The sequence below is a fragment of the Amblyomma mixtum genome, chromosome 10 (genome assembly GCF_055824585.1).
Source record: "Amblyomma mixtum isolate Tamu chromosome 10, ASM5582458v1, whole genome shotgun sequence".
Lineage (NCBI taxonomy): Eukaryota > Metazoa > Arthropoda > Arachnida > Ixodida > Ixodidae > Amblyomma > Amblyomma mixtum.
In genome coordinates this window covers 182,145,867-182,166,863 of record NC_143021.1, presented here as the reverse complement: position 1 = coordinate 182,166,863, position 20,997 = coordinate 182,145,867, and the positions used below count along the sequence as shown (strand labels likewise).

General features: G+C 46.0%; 1 long non-coding RNA gene across 1 annotated transcript; it reads left to right on the top strand.

The window, feature by feature from the left end:
- Window positions 1–3,223: 3,223 nt before the first annotated feature.
- LOC149327906 (uncharacterized) lies at window positions 3,224–12,221 on the top strand. Its single transcript, XR_016286272.1, has 5 exons — window positions 3,224–3,368; window positions 8,197–8,362; window positions 9,362–9,511; window positions 11,417–11,576; window positions 11,904–12,221. It is a non-coding gene; the product is annotated as an uncharacterized LOC149327906 (long non-coding RNA).
- Window positions 12,222–20,997: the final 8,776 nt, after the last annotated feature.

The window sequence follows — 20,997 nt, the reverse complement described above, 5'->3', positions numbered from 1 at the left end:
CAAAATTCTAGAGGCCCATGTACTGTGCGATGTCAGTGCACGTTACAGAATCCCAGGTGGTCAAAATTTTCGGAGCCCTTCACTACAGTGTCTCTCAAAGCCTGAGTCGCTTTGAGACGCTAAACCCCATAATCCAACCACGCTTGGCGCTATCCTCATGGCATTGGATGGCATGGTGCCAACACCTGCTCCGGTGAGTGTCTAGTCAGCAGTCCTTGCAGTATTTTCTCTGAAGTAAGAGGCGCTGAAAAGAGCTCTGTACTTTGTGAGCAGAAAATTCTGGGTCAATCTCTTAGAGTAAGATACGTGGCAGCATCGGTCATATTATTCCGCGAATGAAAAAAACCAGCGTTGAATGGTTGGGGGTAAAGTTAGGAGACGGTAAGAGTAGTGTAGTGGGCCTGGGAACAAAATGACGTCAGTGTCACCCTAGATAAAATAAACAAGCGAAACATAAGAATAGCGGTTTCACGTAATGTGCAGGACAGACAGTCGACGTTCCTCAGGGTATTGGAGTGGATTGCAGAAGATGGAAATTTTAACGGTGTGTGGCATTGAGTCGGGTGGGTGAATGTGAGTAATAAATTTCTGGGGAAGTGCAGATATCGTGCTAGCGCTAAAATGTGTCAATCAATGGGGACCGCGTTTTTCCTTCGGAGGGTTTAGCTGAATGGCCTTATGGTAGTGCTGATAATGGTTTGCCATGGTCTGTCAGTTGCTTCTCTGTTGATAATTTATGCAATCGGTGTGAATAGCCTTCTCCCATTTCTCCTGCTTCGGAACAATGGTGTAGGAATGCGTTCAGGTGTTGACACTGACCGCCGCAGAGGCGGTCAGTGTCAACACCTAAATACGAGGGTCATCCCAAAACTAAGGTCTGCAGTCTTTATATAAGTAGACAGAAATGTTTATTTTAAGCGATTTATAAATAACTTAAAGAGCAGGCCATTCATCTACTTTTCCACATAATGGCTGTTGCGGTCTATGCATTTTTGCACACGCTGGAGCAGTTTTTGTACGCCCATGTCATACCAGGTCGCCGCCATGCCGTTGAGGAAGCGTTAGACCGCAACTTCCACTTCGTCATTATCGGTTAAGTGCCTTCTAGCAAGATGTTCTTTTAGATTTGGAAACAAGTGATAGTCACTTGGTGCCATGTCCGGTGTGGGATGGGAGGCTGATGACGTCCCATCACAACTGTTGCAGGGGAGCGGCTGTATGGCAGTCAACGTGTTGGCGAGTGTTGTCGTGGAGAAGACTCACGCCCTTGCTCAGCATTCGTCTTCTGCGATTTTAGTCGCCCGTCTGAGTTTAAGGGTCTCACAATACCTGCCCGCTTTTGCTGTGGTGATAGGAGCCATGATGTCTACCAACAATCCCTTTTCGATACCAAAACACAGTTGCCATGACTTTGCCGGCAGACTGGGTTTGCTTGAATTTTCGCGACTTGGGCGAAGGCGAGTGCCGCCACTCACGTAATTCTTCTATGGCCTCAGGTGTGAAGTGGAATGCCCAGGTTTCGCCACCCGTACAATGAACAATGAAATCCAAAACAGTCCCTTTTTCGTCTCCATAACGCCGAACAAATGCGCGGGAGGAGTCAGAGCGTTGCCGTTGATGGTCGTCTGTGAGCATTCGTGGAACCCATCTTGCGCATACCTTCCGATATTTCAACTTTGCTGTCAAAATCTTATAAACAGGGGTTCCAGAAAGTTCAGGAGCCAAAATGCAGAGGTCATAGAGCGTGATCCTCCGATCTTGACGCATTCATTCTTCGACGTTCGCGACTGCTTCATCAGAAATTAATGGTCTCCCGCTTCTTTCTTCTTCGAGAATTTCAGTGCGACCAGCTGCGAACTCCCTACACCACTTACGGACGTTTTTAACATCTGTGCACAAGTCTCCGTGCACTTCCGTCTACTGGCAATGAATTTCGATTGGTTGAACAATTTTGTGTTCAAAAATCGATTAAGTGCGCGAACTTCGCACCTGGCGGTAGCGACAAACGGGAGGTCTATTTCAAATAGCTGCCATGCTAAGACAGACAGTCCCTTTTGTGCTGAATAATGGCTTATTTTGAAGACGGGGAACAATGAACGCAGCAGTATGGCGAGCAGCCACACAAATAGTGTCCCTGCCGCTGCCGCCCTTTGGAGACCTTACTTTTGGGATTACCCTCGTATATTGCAGAGGCGGTCAGTGTCAACGCCTAACATACTAGGCGGAGAACATGCACCGATTATGCTCGCGCTCCAGTATATGCGCCGACCGCAGCGGTGCGGTGCGGGGGCACAGCAGAAGAGTGGCCAATCACTCTGGAATGACAGGCACAGCTAAGCGACGTTCCCGGCTTTCAGTGCCGTTTCGAGCTGCTTTTTTTCTGTGTTTCAGGCTGCCAGGGTGCATCTCAATGCACGAACGAACATTCAGTTTTTTTGTTCTACGTCCCAGCTGGGCCCAAAAGTCAACCACGGCGCTTATGGGTTGTGCATGCTTTCTACCCGACTGCAGTTCAGGCTAGTAGACTTGCGTAGAAGGAATGCCGTTTTTTTTAAGCTCCTGCGATGCATGCTCACCTATTCCTATTCAATTTGATTTAGTTGGCTATGAGGACGCCAAAAGGAAGATCTGTGGACAATTTCCAGCATCTGGAGTTCTTTAACGTGCACTGATATCGTACAGTAAAGGGGCCACATTGTGACATTCAAAAAGTGTAATATGTCTATATATTTCTGTCGTTACCCTGTGTATGGAAAAATAAATCTTGGAACTGCATTTGCAGAAACCGATCACATCAATCGTCAAAACTTGGGAACCTGATCTAGACACACAACTCGAATGCACCACAAAGCATCGTGAAAATCCTCAGGAGTGTGTTTGTGTTCAGGCACCTGTGTGCTATGCCCAAGTTCAAGGGATCAACCACAGACTCCGTGACTGCGCTTTCAGTGAAGGAAAAGCGAAACATTATCCGTGTGCTGTGATACGATGCAACTCCGGTCAAGAACCCTATGTGACCAAATTTCACGGAGCCTTCTACAGTGGCGTCTCTCACAGCCCACTTCAAGGTTTGCGACTTTGAGCAAAAGTTATTATTCGATGCCACATAAGAAATTTATGCCTGGAGTGTCGCCAGTCTCTTATTATGTAAAACAATCTTTAGTGAACAATCCTATCAAGATTGTTTTTCGCAACATTATCTTTACGTCTCTTCTCCAGCCTGGCTGTCTTCGTTGAAAGCCAATGTTGGGCCGGATCATACGCTCAGTTCCGATCATTACAACAGCGGATACCGCCCTGCTGCCTGCACTGATTTCGTCACGTCATCGGAGAAACACTTAAAGCGCTGCATCCACTGCGAGCCCAAGGTAACTGGTGTGCAAGTAGTGAGAAAAATGATACATCTTTCACAGGCGCCGCCGGATAGTGCGCTAATTTTCTTACAGCCTCTGTTTTTTTTTTCACTCGAGGCACGACCATTGTAAGGAATGTTGGTATAAACATTATTCCTTTTTAACATGCTATACGCAAATGTTGGGACGAATGAATGGAAATGCAGACACAAAGCTAGAAAATGCCTTTTATAACATGTGTTGCTCATGGAGGTGCGGGAAAGCCTTCCGCAAGATTGGCTTCGCACAAAGCGCCCCCATCTACTGCAGGTATTTAGCGCTTGTTTGCTCGTTGCTTGCTAGCGGCGCCTCATTCACTTCCCACAGGCTGCCGTTGGCCCTACAGGGGAAGCAGGAATTTCCAGAGAAATTGAAATCTTGAGGGAGGGAGGAGGTGTCTAGATTTCAGGGGGGTTTTTTTGGGAGCAGAGGAGAAGCAGCAGAAATTTTTATTTTTGTTTGCGTATTTGATGTGTAGCCTAGGACTAGCAACAATTATGTCTTAAACACTTTTGACAGCGGTAGTGAACAGTCACTTAACTTTACGCAAGAACTAAAGCCATATTTATACACAAACAAAACTAATTGAAAGGGAATACATAAAAAAGGGGGAGAAACTAATCGCCAACTCAGACTACCTCCAGACAACACAAATACATCCTTTGGATGTCCTGGGGATTATTTTTGAGCTCATTGTGTAAGCTTGAGGACGTCTTCTACTGATCCTCAATAAGTCCTCACATAGTGCTGCTGTCCGGCCTCAGTGTGTCCTCAGGACATCCTCAAATTTCCTCTAGAGGACGGTTTGAGTACCTTTTCACGACGTCAGATGATTATGTAGCCCCGAGAATGTGGGTCAATATATTGCTTAATTGTAGACAGTGTGCATAGAGATTGTGAAACAGTTTGTTTTTTGCTTCATTTTTCTGGATTCTAGCAAAGAAATTATGCAAAAGTTTTGACTTCCTCTAAACTGGTTCGTTACCCTCATTTGTTGGCACGTACAAGGTAATTGCTCTTCATGCAATATTTTTATACACTGATGACTACAACTCTCCCACCGTAGTGCAAAAGCTACTTGGACTAATGACCCCAAAATCTAAACAGTCCAATCCCATCAGAAGCGTGAGGTACATAAGAAGAGGGTTAAAAGCCAAAATATCTTAAAATAGTTACTCAAGGCCCACACTTCCTCTAGTCAAAAACGTTTTTTTTTCATTATATTATTATTATAAATAAGTATCTTATAATAAACCAGCAGTTTTTGACAAATGAAGACCGAGATCGAGGAATAAAGCTTCTTTTGCTTAAGTTCAGTGCCTCAATACTGTCCTGTGAAAGGACGTTTGTAGGACATTTGAGAAACTTTCATCCTCCAGTCGTCCAGCGAAGTAAGAACAGAAGACATCTTCATGAGGACGTTGGGGTGGTGATGCACTAAAAAGTGCTCAGAATGTCCTGTTCGGAAGGAAGACGTTATGACCTTTTGAGGACGTCCTGCGGACGTTTGGTGTTCTCTGGAGAAATATGCCTTATAAAGAACTTCCTGTTCAACTGCACTCGCGTAAGGCAGATGTAGAAAAGGGTGTAAAACAGGTGCGCACAATGCAAAAGAAGTGAGCGAAATGATTATACACACCCTCCAGAACGATATATTCATGCTTTGTCTATAGTCAGACACTGGATGGGCAGCGTGCGGCTACAGCTGCTGAGACTCACGTGGTGCGCCGAGTGTTTGCTTGAGCAGCTACGCTCCTCCTGTAAAAAATCATTCGTGCAGACACAGCGAAATCAGCGCCTCTAGGCTAGTAAAGCTTGCACTTCAGAACCAGTGCTTGGTGCGATGCCGCACCACATGATGTCGCCATTCGTCTGCTCCACGAATCATTCCATTTGTTAGGCGGCGTACAGTGCTCACGCACATCTTTCAAGAGTAGGCAATGCTTCAGGGTTCAGCTAAGGTCAGCAAACCTCGCATTAAATTTAGATGTGGCGCTAGCTTGTCCTCTGTTGTTGTCACTAGCGAAATTTAATTTTCTAAGGTGCTTGAAAAGACAGCCAGCGAGTTATTATTCTGACGTTCTTGCTGCAGGTTTCACTGTGGAGATTAATTTCGCGTCTTTTGACAGCTACTGCATTAACTCCATCAGTTTCAGCACTCACGCTGGCTATTCGCTGTTTTACATGAAGATTCGTTGCGTATGAACATTTGGCCAAGTAGCAAATAATCTGTTTCATCTAAAAAAAAGTAGGATTCGCACACCATTACTTGTGATCTGGCACCATCTGGCAGACCTGGCACCATCCAGCCATAACAGCTCAAAACACGGACTGGTAGGTGCGAAGGGAAGTGTACTTTCAATGTACTGTTTTTATTACGTTGAAATTTGCATTCGAACAGCGCAAATCATATTGAATGAATGGAAACTTGAAAAAAGATAAAAAGACACGTGCATTCAGCATTATGCAAACATGGCGGAATGAATGAATTTGGGAGAGGTCGTCATGCCCCTTTTTTCGAAGCCTTATTTGACGGCACCCCCGCGCCAATTGGCCGCTGTCTCCGAGTGCTTGCGCATGCGCAGACTACGATGACGCAGACGGCACCGCTGCACTCAATGTTACAATTTGCTGCGCTATTGGTCAATGTCTCCCAGTAGTCCTTGCGGTAGCATGTGACATCCGGCACAGTTTTCCTTATGCAGTTCGGATAGCGAGGGCCTCTCCCAATCTTTCCGACTCCATGGGTGTAAATTAGAGTTCGCAGAGGTAAGGTTTTTCTGACGAGACAAAGCAATTATGCCAAAATTTTACCGGAGAACGTGGCACCACCGTGTTTTGCGCAATTTCTAGTATGAAGAGAAAATTACTAACTGTTCTTTAAACGGTAAATATCAGATAAGATGTAAATGTTTCTACAAAGTATTACGACACATTATGCTTTGCTGTCAACACTTTCATCATCATCATCATCAGCCTGACCGCACCCACTTCATGACAAGGTTTCATATCTCTCACCAATTAACTCTGCTCGACAAGCCGTGGCACCTTATCCCAGCAAATTTCTTAACCTCATCCTCCCACCTAACTTTCTACCGCCTCTTGCTACGCCTTCCTCCTCTTGGATTTCAGTCGGTTACTCTTAAGGACCATCGGTTATCCTGCCTTGACATTACAAGCGATGGCCAAGCCGGTTTGTTCAGTTTGTTTTTGACTATGATGCCGCTACCTGCTATAAGTATACTTATTCCCATACCACTTCTAGTGCATCGCTACCAATCGTAAACTGCTCTCCTATTTCTAGACTGTTGAACATCACATTAGTTTTCTGCATATTATATTTTTGGACCACCATTCTGGAATCCTTTCAGGGGGTATGAAATTGCACTGCAGCTGGTGCTAAGGCTTTCTGCATGAGAAGCTACCATTGGAAAGCTTGCTCCTAAAGGTGCGGAGGGATGTAGTGCGCAGGCGTGATTACGAAATTGGCATGAATGGGGTAGCTGCAGCTGGCACGGAACACGCTTAGTTCTCAGAATACTTAAAAATCTTTTCTCCTGCGTGGGCTACAAATAAGATGATGGTGATGAAGATGTCTCTATAATCTACTTAGCTCATTCATTCACTGAATTGAATATTCAATGAATTCTTGCTCCAAGTTCTCTGTTGTAGAAATAGGTGAAATGATATTTGGCGATATGTGATCATTGTTGAGAATTTTTATTACTGAATTAACTATTTGCCACATTTCCTTGGAACGTGCCTGTGTCTTTCAAAGAGACCAGTGTGATACTGCTTAGCTCTTCACCAGAAATATTTTTTTAGCCCTGAAAGTGACTCCATTTCATTTTTCTGAATTCTTGGAACATTGTGATTTTTAATCACTGAATTAACTATTTTGCCACATTTTCTTGGAATATGTCTGTTCCTGTAAAAGAGACCGGTATGATACTGTTTATCTCTTTACCAGAAATATTTTTTTTTGCCCCGAGAGTCACTCCGTTTCATTTTTCTGAATACTTGGAACGTTGATTTTTTCTTAAACAGCCTTTAAGCTTTCAGCTCTGTTTTGTTACACCTGGTTCATTTTTACCGCTTTGTGAACTGATTTCCGCACAGTCCCTGATTCTGTACGTTGTCCGCAGGCTTCGGTGTATTGCTTCTTATCCAATAACGTTGAAGAAGCCCAGTTGGTCAAAATTTCCCGAGCCCTTCACTACGGCGTCTTTCATAGCCTAAGTTGATTTGGGACGTCAAACCCCATAAACTAAACACTAAACTAACAGTTCCCTCATTGTGCATAGTAGGGTTCTCATGTACGCTACACGTGGTACTGGGGCTCTGTTATGCCGTTCGCCATAGTCTCCATCAGTTCAAACCTGATCAGTCAGTACGTTAAAGCAATGGAAAATGCTTGTTTTGTCCATATCATTACTCATTTGCTCGAATCTAATTTACAGTGCAATGCCTTTATGATAGTACGTTTTGATGGGCATGGCATCGTTTGCTTTAAGTATAGCCCATCATCCGACTGCATGCTTCCTTATCCTATCAGAGCACATGGTTCCCCGCTGATCTTGCATAGAATTCTTCTTGGTATCTCCTCTGTTACTATAGCTGTTTCATAAGACATAGATTAACTTTTATGTGGCTAACACGTGTTGGCATTTTTTATTCTCACATTTCATATACTTCATGCCGCTCTGGTTTCGTCTCAACGTTTCGAGCTACGACCCAACTTGTGTTCCATCTACGCATCCATCTGCAGCGCCCTTAACATTGCTAATCGCCTTCTCCATCGCAGACTCTGCGTCCTCTTTGGAAGTCAAAGCTGAGCACAATCGCCGTCCTCTTCGCACCTCCCAGCTTGCAGCAGTGGTCTGTTCGTTGACTGCAGCGAATTCTTCATGTCAGCTGAATGCTCCCATACATGAATCTGCTGTGATCTAAATGTTGCTGCGGCACAAAAGGTTAGTACAGACTAACTTACTTGCTTGCATACTACACTGTGTGTTGATGCCAACTTCCGCTGGGACCCATTCCGCTGTGTATTGGCGCGAAATTTTGCTGTGATGTTTTCCTGTTTCCCAGGCATTGTCAAATGTATAATATTTTTGCGAAATTTTCGAAGTGCACACGAATATTATAGTGCTCGTCTCTCAACTAGGTGTTTATGTGTGTTGGCTGCACTTTTGAAGCTGCTCAGAGGCACAGTGGTCGACCGCCCGAAATTGATGTAAACTATTCAGTACTTTGGCGAGTTCCACTGATCATACTTACTGTGACGGCACTATTTCGATAGAAGCAAAGGCTTAAAGCGCCGATGTACAATTATATTCTAGAGCACATTAAATAATATGGTGCCAGTATTAGTCCCACCACGGTTGATGAATGGATTTGGCGATGTGCTTGTTATCTCAAGGCCCCTGAGACAACGTCCCCGCTTTCTCAAGCGGGCTGTATTTCGATGGAGGTGAATTGCAAAACCGTCCGCTTGCTGCGCACTTCAGTACACGTCAAGCAGTATCAAGTGGTTCAAATTAATCGCACTTTACGGCATTTCCAAAGCCTTTTGGGGCTCTAAACTTGACAGTTTAGAACAGTAATCAGTATGATAAGCCCAAATACATCAACTGCATGAAAGCTCTTTCTCATATCCCCAAAATTAACCCTCTCATGGGCCAGATGCAGCACTTTATCCCGCACACTTCTAGATCTCATCTGCGCACCTGTGAAGTGTAGCCCGGAGCCGGCGTGGGCCTGAAAACTATCTTGTTCATTCTTCCACCAGCAACTGAATGTTCCTCACTGCATATTGAACTGCACACTGCAACGCGTGACATATGGTGACATCTCTAAGCAGCGAAGCAATGCAGCTTATATTGTTTTCTTATTCCTAGTAATTCTGTTACCACCTGTAAAGCTGCAGTAGCAGCTGAATTTGTAATGAGCATGCTCTGCCGTTGTAGATTAGCAGGAAGAAAAGCCTCTGCTGATTGAAACATCATTGAAGGTGCGCCCGTGGCATTGTCACCTGTGCAGTCATCACGTGGGTGCCGCGAAAAGAGGCAGCCTGCTTCAGCAGCTGGGACGACGAAAACAGCCACGGATACAAAAAGGTGAGAACAAGAAATAGTTAGCCCTCTACAGACTATTGGGTCACTTGACCAACCGGCATCGTCATTTAAGAAAGGTTCGCATGCAGCTATTGTCTTAAAACACTTGGATGTGAATCTTTACAACACAAACTGTTCTCAGAAACGTTCCGTGACGTAGACAGTCAACACTCGTTCCCATGACCTCACGCATTCATGACCAGGTGAGCTTGTGAACCTAGTGGTGGTTCGCAAGGTAGCCACAAAGCTAGCTGGTCATAAACTTTTACATCCGGCCATAGGCGCCAACAAATGACAACGAATAGCACGACCATAGCTCCCGCCTAGTTTAGCACATTACGTAGCCTATCATGAACACTTTGCGATTTATATGTCGGCTGAATCTGTTTCGCAGGTTTCAACATCAAAGTTTGTATGGCCAAGGCAAGGAATTTGCAATTGTGGCAAAATTTAACTACAAAATCTTGAGCTGCAGTGTCGCGTAAACCACCGATCACCGCTTTGTTCGGGAGCTACGGGCGCACCTACTAAGATGTTCTAAGTTAGATTTTCCACACCACACTGATTAATCAGCTATGAATCAAGTGTCCTCGGTGCTTCAGTCCTGATCTGCCCCAAACGTGATCGCTGCAGTGACGTGCACACAGGTGCCTAAAACACACTGGGTATCGGTGTGTCTAATTCTTAGATTCCCGAAACATTTTTGGGGTGCTGTAGGGGAGTGGTTCTAACCTGAAGTGGGGCAGATGTGATTTCTGCAGGATCACAACTGACTCAATTTTTCTCCTATATTGACTCGGCTGAAGTTGCTCATCTAGTGCATCAGGAATTGTAGTGAAAAACTGACCACGTCAAACCTTCAGGTGCAAGTATGAACGAGATAACTTAACAGTTTCTCTGTTCACTATTAAGGCCTCGAAAGTATTAATGCACCTAGCGTGATCAGAGAAGATAGCGTTAGCATCTTCTATATCAAGCGAGCGTACATGCGGATGTCCATATTTTACGAAAAACATGTCCCTTCCAAACCCAGCTTGCTCTTAGAAAAGGATGCAATAGTCGACTTATCACGAGAAAGATGACTGACTCTTAGAAACAGCGTAATTATTTGCTCATTGATGTAAATTTAAACGGAAAATATGCAACATCTTCCTTTTGTTTCATTCATGCTGCATTCTGCCTTCAAGGCAATTTTTCAAAATGTCGGCCATATTCAGCAAGATTGGTTGCGGCTGATTTACTAATCCCTGCGCTTGTGGCCACAGGTTCCTCATGCAGCCTTTCAGATACCGACGACTATAGCTCGCTACGGACTCCATTTCCACCATCTCCATGGTAAAATTCACTCCGGCAGCAATTAGGGCATATACTCTTTCCGAAAAGTTAACTCGGTCGTTTTAACAAAATACCTTTCATTGCAACTTTAGATTTTTTTCTTTTTCTATACTGTTGAATATGAAATAGCTTAGATGGTTCTCGGCATTCATGGATACCTCACCGATATATTAACAAAAGCCTAACCATGTTACTTGACTTTGTTAAAAATGTTTTGTAACCCACCTCTGCCTCTAAGAAAAGTGAGAGCAGTATTTGTAAATAAATGAATAAGCAGCTGATATCATTCAAAATTTATTGCATAAGAATTATTGCATAAGAATGATCTTAATTTTGCTGTATTGTATAGCAATATATTTTTAACTCGTTGGGTTTCATAGATGAAAGCTACTGGTATGTGTGCGTGTACATGGCTAGTTTGAGAAATTATCATCCTTGTGATGCCCAGTAATGCAGAGACTGAGGACATCATCCGGAGGGGTGTTATATAGTAATTTCACTGTGAACATAGTAATGCACCCGGAATGCACCAATGACGTCGGTTTCGAAATGAGTATTTGTGCGTCATTTCAGGATGTCCTTTGGAGCAAGCGGAGCAGCAGTAACTTTATTCTTTTGCAAGGGCTGAGAGTTTGAGAGTTGTTGATAGCACTAGGTGTTCGGAAGCCCTCTTTGGCCTGCTTGGCGGCCCGGAGTTGTACCACTTGGGCGGGAGCTCAGCAGCATGTCCTTGGTAAGAATTACTAGCAGCCAGTCTCGCTTTTGTCACTAATCTAGACACAGGTGTATCTTTGTCACTCATGTACTCAGCTTCACTTACAGCCATAAGTCACATTGGGTTATTTCTCAAACACTGCCTGAAAGTTGAAACACTGCTTTGATTTTTCAGAGATAGCGATATTGAATGCTCTTAAATGCAGCCCCACACACCTACATACGACGAAATCAGTGCTTAGCGAAGTCAGAGTTAGTTCGCACTCAGCTTTTCTTCGTGTGCTCCGCACAGCTAAGCTCTTGAGCGCTGTCGAATGTTTTTTTTTTCTATGCTTTGCATTTGCAGCTTTCCTGGTGTAAAAACGAGCTGGTACTTCTCATCATGACAAAAGCGAGCACCTTGTCAACGTGCACTGGCCTGATGGACGACATGCGACAGCACACGAGTATGGAAGTGACTAGGAAAGAATAACCACATAGCAGTGTCTGCAAACCACTGCCAACGTGTACCAGCCGTCCTCTTGGCGTAACAACGCCAGGGTTTTCCACCTCTGCTGGGTACCTCAGGCACCATGAGACAAAACAAATAAACGTATCGAACAAAAATTGGGGTGGAGTAAACGTTCAATACGAGGAAATGTACATGTTCATTTATCCTCTCTCCTCCGGGGTTGGAAAACGAAGCTTTCGATGATTCCTTCTGCGAGTTACAGTGCGGGGGGAGTTACTTGGTGCCTGCGTAAATCCACCTAGCGTTTATCGTGAAAATATCTGATGCAATTAGGTTCATCCAGCCCCAAAGAGCTGCTGAGGCACTACAAATGCCTTATGTTCTCCTGGACCTATTTACAACGGGTTCGTACCGGCCATTAGTAGAAGGGCAAAGGGCAGACGGCGCAGACAAGCCGAGTCATCAGACCCGTCAACGATCATGACAGCGCGAAGTGCCCCGGCTCATACCGATTTGTTTACACCAATGCAAGCAACAGCCAACCTGAACCTCTTCACCAGGCAAGCCAGTTATATGTTCTACGAATGTGTAGACCCCTATAAATACTTCATTGCCATTGATGTCTAGGAGCGAAGCGCACCGGAATGTCCGGCCCCCATCACGAAACTATGCAATATCAGCGTACGCCCTGTTATCCTTCAAGATAGCGAGATTACAGCTCACGTAGTTTGCAGCGTCGACATCACCATCTGTCACAGCGATTTCTCCATTTATCCGCGGCCACGAACAGCATTTCAATAATTCCTGTTCAGCACCATCAGAAGGTCTTAATGGGCCAAGCGGACCACCAAGGGTGTCTGTATACCGAAATATGTGAGGTTAGGCACTTTCGGCACCCCGTTCGGCCTTCGTACATATGCTACTACAGTGCAGGAGCTGCATGAGGGTCGATCAAGTCAGTGGCGTCTGCAACAAGTCCATCTTGTGCCCGAGATCCTCGGAACCACAAACCGGCGACATTTGTTGTGCAACTGCATTGAAGTTCGCCAACTGCCATTGCCTTCAGTACCCTTCCTCAAAACACTGCTGCCGTCTAAAGGGTAAACGCTTGATACTGAACCAAATAGCGTGAGTCCATCGTATGCAGAGAGAGGCTGCTGCAGAGCTGTAACAATGTCATTCCCACCGCCAAAGGTCCTCAAAAACCGTTAAATCGCGATGTTTAGCTAATTACTAGGTACAGTAGATGGCACGTTAACTGGTTGCGATGCAATTCATTTTCCGTATTCCAACATTTATGGCCAAAATTCAGGGGGCACTTTGGCTCTTAAAGTGCTGCAACGGGAAATCCTTTCCTGCCGCCCTGTTTGGCAGTGGTTTCTTTATTTTCATGCGATGCATACTACTTTAGCTACCAGTTCAGCCCTTCACCGTGGTTATGCGCCTCCAAATCACGTGATACATGACGTCACACCACGTGACACGATGACGTTACGACAGTGGAGAAACGGGGGCCCACCACGCGCCGTCGCTGTGGTTGTGCGCCTCCGAATCACGTGATACATGACGTCACACCACGTTGCACGATGACGTCACGACAGTGGAGAAACGGGGGCCCACCTCGCGCCGTCGCTGTGGTTGTGCGCCTCCAAATTACGCGACACGATGATGCTTCGCATTCTCCAGGCTTAACCAAGTTAAGCCTCAGCCATTTTTTTTGTGTTGATTATTTTTATTTCTTTCCTTTTTTTATTTATTTCCTTTTCCTTTTTTTAAGGCGTCTCTCATAGCGTTAGTCGCTTTGGGACGTTAAACCCCACAAACGAAACCTTTTTTTATTTCTGTTTAATTTTTTGTTTGGTTAACAATTTTCTTTCTTATTTTTTGCGGGTTTTCTTAATTTTTTATGTATTCTGATCTTTTAAATTTGGTGACTTCTTGATTCTTTCTTTTTCTTATTTTTTTTGTTTCCGTGGGTGACCTCATTACTCCGAATCCGCGCCCGCTGACGAAATAACCATTTCGACCAATTGAGAAGCGGGACACCTCTGCTGACAATATTGAAGAAGCGTCGCTTGTTGGGCCAGTTGGTGCATCTTACAAAGGAATAGAAAACCAACAAAACAGGACGCGTTCACACGGCGAAGAAATACACATGGCCCGTACTGGAGCATGTGTATTTATTCGCCGTGTGAACGGTTTTTGTTTTGCTGGTTTTTTTATTCCTCCGCTGACAATTTTTTAACAGTGTGAAAAAGACGGAGTCTTACACACACAACAACATGAGCGCTGACTTTCAATTGAAGATTTCTTATCACAAACGACATTGATACATAATCGCGTCAAAAGGCATACAAAAACCTACTTTTCCTACCTTAATCTTCGGGCAGCGACTTCTCAAGAAAGGCAAATTCACGGTTAATCAATGACAACGACGGTTTTGCAACACACGCGGAACCCGCCTAGAGGTACACAAAGAGACAAGAATCTGTTCCTTGTCTCTTTGTGTACCTCTAGGCACACAAAGCAAAAAAGGAACAGATTAATAATGAAGACAGAAACAACACCAGGGTCATACCCACACCCGGACACATGAACCCCAATATACACCATGAAAGACGACAAACAAGCTAGAGTCCAAGCACTCAGCAGGGAACTCAGCGAGAATTCCAGCGTAGTATAGACGGACGCTGCAAAGTACCGATACCAAACGCAAAACGATCGCCGTTGTAACAGACGAAGGAGGAAAGCAAATAGCCAGCGCAACAATAAACAACCCAAACATAGAAGCAGCTCAAGAAGCCGCCATTGCTCTTGCAATGTCGCATGCCAACGCAACAGGACACAACCTAACTATACTGAGGACCTCCTAACAAGCATGCAGAAACTACACAAGAGGCATAATCGACAGCATCGTGAATCGTATTCTAGACACGACGAGAAGACAAAAAAACACTAAACATAGTATAGTTTGGGTTCCCGGACATAAGGAGATGAGGGGAAACGTGGCAGCAGAGGAGTTAGCCCGAGGGTACAACCGAGTAGACTGTACACTTTGCACAACGGGCACCTTTTACCAAGTTACCCCCACGTACTCAGATATACTCGATCATTACAGGGGTCAGCGGAAACGGCACCCAGCCCCACACAAAAGGCTTACCAAAGAGGAGGCGGTAGACTGGCGCACGCTACAACTCGGTACCTACCCGCATTTAAAGGAAGAAACAGTTGCGAAGAAACACCGGACACACGAAGTAACGACACACACATGAGCGCTCGTGTGCGCGTTGTTTCTTCGTGTGTCCGTGTTCCTTCGCGCTGTTTCTTCCTTTAAAACATGGATCCCAAACTCCATCGAGGCAGAAGAGAAGCGAGGGCCGAATTCATCCAGAAAACATACGCTCCTCAAGCCACGACCGTGTATACAGACGCGTCTTGGAGAGGAGGAGATACCAAAATCGCTGTAGCGGCGGTGGTCGATTCGTCTTTACGCGAGATGACCAGCGCGTCTCTCCGAGGCTGCACAGCTGCAGAGTCCGAGGAAGTAGCCGTTGCTCTAGCGGTGGCGGAGGGCTATAGAACCGGGCGGTCATTAACAATACTCACGGACTCTCAAACAGCCTGCCGAAATTACATGAATGGCAGGATAGGTCGTCACGCGCTCCGTATACTCCCCGCAGCGAGCGACAGAATTAAAAACCGGGAAGAACAAAACTACAAGATCCGACACAAAATTATTGTGGGTACCGGGGCACACGGGGGTGGCAGGGAACCGAGAGGTCGACAGGATAGCTCGAGGATACATTACTTTCCGAGCTTCTGATGAGACCGCGGAACTCGCGCCAGCACCCAGGGAATACTCGGCCATACTACAAAACTATAGAGGCAGAAGAATGCGATATCCCCCACCGCACAAATCTCTCAGCAGAGAGGAAGCTGTCACTTGGAGACAATTACAAACAGGCTCTTTCCCAAACCTACATATACTAAACAAAATGCACCCTACGATATACACGAACAAATGTCCCTGGTGCGACGAAAAACCTACACTATACCACATCACATGGGCCTGTCAAAACATAGACGTGGTCCCCAAAATACAAAACCCGAGTGCGGAGCAGTGGGAGAATCTGCTGTCCAGCGACCGCTGCGAAGACCAACAAGGTCTGGTACAGCGAGCTCAACGGGCGGCAGTGGCCAGCGGAGCCCTGGACTGAGGGCAACCGACCACTGATTAGAGGCGGACAACTTCGACAGAGAAGGCTCCTGGGGGTAGAACCAAGAGGTCTCTGAAGATGCCCCCAAACCGCAGGAAAAACCATTAGCGTAAATAAAGTTTTCCCTTCCCTTCCTTCCTTCCTTTAAATGCATTACCAACTGGTCCGGAACCTTGCTCTTCTGAACCTACCCGCACCTGCACAAACTACACAAGCTTTTCCCTACACAATAAGCAGACGAATGTCCGTGGTGTCAGGGTAAACCAACACTAGAACATGTAACATGGACCTGCCCTAAGGCAGACTTAGAGCCAAGAATAAACAACCCGAGTGAGATGCAGTGGGAGCACTTGCTGGCCAGCGAGGACGAGGAAGCGCAACTATTTCTCGTACGCCGAGCCACGATTACAGCAGTCAGGTGCGGCATCCTGCACCAAGGATTGATCACGGCGCCCAGTGACCCGTAAGGGTCAAGAACACTTTAAATTTATCAACTTTTCCATCCATCCCTTATCAATGTTATGCACTTCTACTAATCCATTAGCGTCCGATCCTTGTGTTTGAAAATTACAGACGTCTCTTGAAGCAAAGGAGTGCAGGCATGTTCACCCTGTCTGCAATGCAGAGCTAAATTTTGTTCGCCTGCTTTGCCCAACGAATTAAAATGTTCACTCAGGCTGTCGTTTAAGCAAGGTCCTTTCCGTACTACCTAAGATGCGCCGCAAGACGAGGATTCTGTATACAACCCCCTTTACGCAATCGACCCTCCTTTGAGAATGGTTAATGGTACATTCACCTTCGGCCCTTCTACCAAGAAGGGACACACGCCTTCTTTGTACAGCAGGGCAAATATTACTTAATTGTGTCCAAGATAAAAATCAAACATCAACTTCAAAGTGGCGGCCCACTTTCTTGAGACGGTGAGATACCGAATGGATGTAAGGAATAACCACGACCCTCTGGCGCTTGGCTGCTCCACGCATGTGGTTAGATTTCATTTTTGACACCATTCTGACACCGAGTGAGAAAAGCGAAATTGCCAGGCTTAGGGAGCCAGGTTTCCGAGAAGTCACGATTGGAAGGCGATGTGGAAGAATGGTGCCAAAATGGTGTCAGCTTTCTCTTCTGCTGACAAGCTTCTGCTGAAAACCTTCTGTCGACAACGATGAGATATTAAAGGCTTTCACCTTTAAAAGCAAATTACCTTTTACGGAATCACCTGCAACAACCGCACTAAATCAAAAGAGCCCAGCCTATGGTGACGCTGCACAAATTGATCCTTATATTACTTGGCTTCTACTACGGAAGCCTTGTATGCCCACGTGGTCGTGGCCATTGTTGTGCTACCAGTGTCCAATGCCTTCGACGGACCCAAAATAAAAACCATGATCTGACTTAGGCTAAAGTCAGCAAGTGATTGGAATGCTCACGCCCTATATGAATGTCATGAGCGTTCTAGTTTCTAGCTGGCACAAACCCGAAACTTGAATCACCATCATCATCATTCATTGCACCCTCCCTGCAAAGCAAAATTCTTTTCTAGGTCTCTGGAATTAACGCTGCTTTTTTTGCCAGCTGCGGCTGCCATATCCAGGAAAACTTAATCTCTTCGGTCCACCTAACTTACTCTAGCCCCCTGCTATGCTTGCCTTCTCTTGCAATCCACTCCGTTATCTTTTTATGTTCCAGCGGCTGTCTCGCCTTCATAATGCATGCCCACCCAAGCTCATTTCTTGCCCCTGATTTCGACTTGCATGTCATTACCCCCGTTTGTTCTCTCACCCACTCTGTCCTCTGCACTCTCTTAATGTTACACCTATCATTTTTATGCGAAGCATACTACTTTAGCTACTACTTCAGCCCTTCACCGTGGTTATGCGCCTCCAAATCACGTGATACATGACGTCACACCACGTGACACGATGACGTCACGACAGTAGAGAAACGGGGGCCCACCTTGCGCCGTCGCTGTGGTTGTGCGCCTCCAAATCACGTGATACATGACGTCACACCACGTGACACGATGACGTCACGACAGTGGAGAAACGGGGGCCCACCTAGCGCCGTCGCTGTGGTTGTGCGCCTTCAAATCACGTGATACATGACGTCACACCACGTGACACGATGACGTCACGACAGTGGAGAAACGGGGGCCCACCTCGCGCCGTCGCTGTGGTTGTGCGCCTCCAAATTACGCGACACGATGATGCTTCGCATTCTCCAGGCTTAACCAAGTTAAGCCTCAGCCATTTTTCTTTTCATACCTCGATGCGTTCTCCCTAATTTTATCTGAACCCTTTCGTTACCCTCCACATCCCTGCCCCAAAAGTGAATACTAGCAAGGTACAGCTGTTGTATATTTATCGATTTGTGTGTTGTTTTCAGTGTGTTGTAGCACACAACCAACTGGGAGCCGCAGTGACCAAGTGGTTATCGTAGTCGGCTACTGACTCGAAAGACGTAGGTTTGATCTCGGCCGCGACGGTCGAATTTTGATGGAGGTGAACGTCTAGATGCCTATGTACTGTGCAATATCAATGCATGTGGACGCCTCCGGCCCTCACCACGGGGGATGGTACACGGCCGCGGTAGTTCACAAAAACAACACAGTTAACAGCCTCACCTTTAGAGCCACCAGTGCAACACAAGCAGAAGAGGGCTCACATTCCGATTCAAAATACATAATCACCGACTAGCGAGGGGCCTGTTGGAACATCGAACAAGGCTGCACTCCCTTCCTAGCCTATCGAATATACCAAAATTGCATACGGGATACAGACCCCGCACACCACCATTACCTTACATGGGCCCCTGCTCATCAGGGGTTGCCAGGAAACAAGGAAGCAGACGCAGCCGCCCGCACACTCTCTCACCGGGCAGTTTTCTCCTCCCCACTCGATCAGGAACCCCATTTTAATCCGGTCTATACATTCAAAGGTATTACAACCTACTATCAAAATAGTCATCGCCTTTACCCTAGCCGATGTAAAGGCCTGAAGAAGGTGGATGAGCGGCTCCTTCTCCGCCTTTTCACCAATAAATTGCTGTGCCCGGCAGCACTAAAACATTCTGACCCCTCCTTTGACGGCAGCTGTCTACAGTGTAGAGCAGTATCTTCTGCCACCTATCACATGGTGTGGGCTTGCTCTTCCAACCCCGCTATTCCCCCCACCCCCAACCCAACCCGGCAGGACTGGGACGCGACCCTGCTCGGCTGCCACAACTTACAGGCCCAACAAGCCGTACTCGGGCGCGCCCGGGCGGCGGCCACCGCCAGTGGGGTCCCAAACTGGAGGCCTAAACCTGGTGTTTGTAAGGATCGGTCCCTTACGGGCTGATCCAAACATACCTCCTGTCCCTTCTAAAAATTCGCTGTGGCTTAGCTTGGTTAAGCCCGGTAATTGCGAAAGCAAATATCCGGACCTACGCCATGGTTCAGCTGGTAGTGTAGCTGGTGGTGGTGCTTGTGGCTAGACTTGTGGTGATGCATCGGTTATATAATCGAATCCAATGCAAACCAATCCAATCCACTCCAATCCAATCCAATCTAATTTAATGTAATTTAATCTACTTTAATCTAATTTCCCGTCCAGTCCAGTGCAGTCCAATCCAGTCCAATACAATCCAATCCAATCTAATCTAATCCAATCTAATGCAATCAAGGTCAAATGAAGGTCAACGGTGGTCACCGCCGCGGCACGGCAAAGGCGTGAAAATGCAAGTAGTATTGCTTTCGCAATAATAAATGCTTTCACCACCACCACCACCACCCAGTGAGGAGGCTCTTTAAGTAATGGAACCTCTCCGGTTTCATGCATCATCCCGTGGAAGTATTCCTAAAAAGTGTGCCGATTGGCAAGCTCACCGTTGAATGGTTATAGATGAAGCTGCGGGAGCTCTACGCCACTGTTCCTTGGTGTCGGCAGCGACGCTTGCGTTGATTCAGCGCTGTTTACTGCTTGCGTTGACGGTTGCGAAGCTGCTATCCGAGCCTTGAGCAGGCCGATGGTAATTACGGCCCGGTCGTCGTAACCGATGGCCTCGGTGAATTCGGTCTCGAAAGCTTCCTCTGGTAGATGGTCCTGCAAGTTGTCGTTTAACTTCCGTAGCTCTTTTTTGCTTACTTGATGTCTTTGCAGCAGAGCTGACAGTTGTTGAACGTCGGCTGTCGGCAGGACTGCTGTGGCCACTTTGATTATGATGCTGTTCTGCCCTCGACGACTTCTCCTCTTGGCCTTGAGCTTTTTCATGTCGTCGCTGCTTCACTTTTGTCTTCGAGGTCCCTCGCGATCTGTTCGGATTTAACGCTATCTTCTTATCCCAGGTTTCGGCACAATGTTGTAGCTTCCGTATTTAACGATACTACAACACTGAATTTTTAAACTTCGGGGTTCTAATAATAGCGGATAAATCACAGGGGGACAAAAACTGAATAACGACAACAAAAACATTGGTTGTATTCTGGAAATATTACGTACGTCTTCTTCCGACGACTCCTATTTTTTGATCATCCCTTTAAAATTAAAGAGATCAGGTGTAAAACGAACTTCTTCAAGATGTCCTTCTTCCTCCAAAGAATTCGAGAACGGCATAAACTCCCACATGATATTGCTACCATTACCTCCACTGATGTTTTCTTTTTCCACACTGCGAAATATGCACTGTAATTAAGCCCTTGTTTCTTCAATTTTTATTTTTATTATTATTTTATTTATTCAATAAACCCCTGAAGGCCCTCAATCGAGGGTATTACATAGGGGGGAGCAATGACA